The 875-nt window shown below is 37.0% G+C and overlaps 1 protein-coding gene across 1 annotated transcript in view; it reads right to left on the reverse strand.

The window, feature by feature from the left end:
* Positions 1-875, reverse strand: part of PKHD1 (PKHD1, fibrocystin/polyductin) — a 435,622-nt gene that overhangs the window by 346,721 nt on the left and 88,026 nt on the right. The gene's annotated exons all lie outside the window — the stretch shown is intronic.

Here is an 875-nt window from a genome sequence, read left to right on the forward strand (position 1 = left end):
ACATTATAATCAGTGGATATAAGGACTTTCAGGGACCAAAATGTGGCAAAGGCTCATCAAAACCACAGCCTCACTCACTGTTGACATACCTTGATAGGAAAACAGCAGTCTGATATCACGAACTCATTTAAAACAAAGAGTCTCAGAGAAACAAGAGGGGAACAACTAATTTGTTTAGATGAATTTAACCTACATTCAGACTAAATATTTCCTGAATTCCCTCTTTAAAAAAAAAAAAAAAGAGCAAGAAAAAGAAGCACACAAAATCTTAGCGTCAAGTAAGTAATAAAGCCTTGTTACACAGCAAGTATTGGTTAATACAACACTGACAACCACACACTGAACCATGACGTAAATTCTAACACCTTGACTTTGCATAACAATTTGCAGAGCGCTCACAAATTGATTATTGTTCTTGTACAGTTAGAGAAGGATAATTTATCATCTTAATTGTATAGTCTCATTATGTATTTAACCAAAAATAATGATGTCTGGCATTGTGAAGGTTTCCTACAAATGAGACACCATGCTAAGTACTCTACATGGATTATTTAATTCTTACAACCCTGTGAGGTAAGAATCATTAATAACAGACTCAGGGAAGTTAAAAAAAAAATTGCTCAAAGTTATATAACAAGTAAGCAGAGGATCAGTCTGAAATTCGGTTTCATTCTAGAGCCCAGGCTCACAGCTGCTATTTCATATGCCTCTGTTGAGCTTTCAGGTTCTTCCTAGTACTATGCTTTGTAGGTACTGGCTTCCTTCCTCCAGAAGGTGAAAATAAGGTAGCACAGATCAACTGGAAGGTTAACTGTGTTGTGACACCATCACAGTCAGACAGGGACATTGCCAGAGTTAGAAGGGAGGTCCCAGGA

The sequence above is a fragment of the Otolemur garnettii genome, unplaced genomic scaffold (genome assembly GCF_000181295.1).
Source record: "Otolemur garnettii isolate 467f Iridium unplaced genomic scaffold, OtoGar3 scaffold00035, whole genome shotgun sequence".
Classification (NCBI taxonomy): domain Eukaryota; kingdom Metazoa; phylum Chordata; class Mammalia; order Primates; family Galagidae; genus Otolemur; species Otolemur garnettii.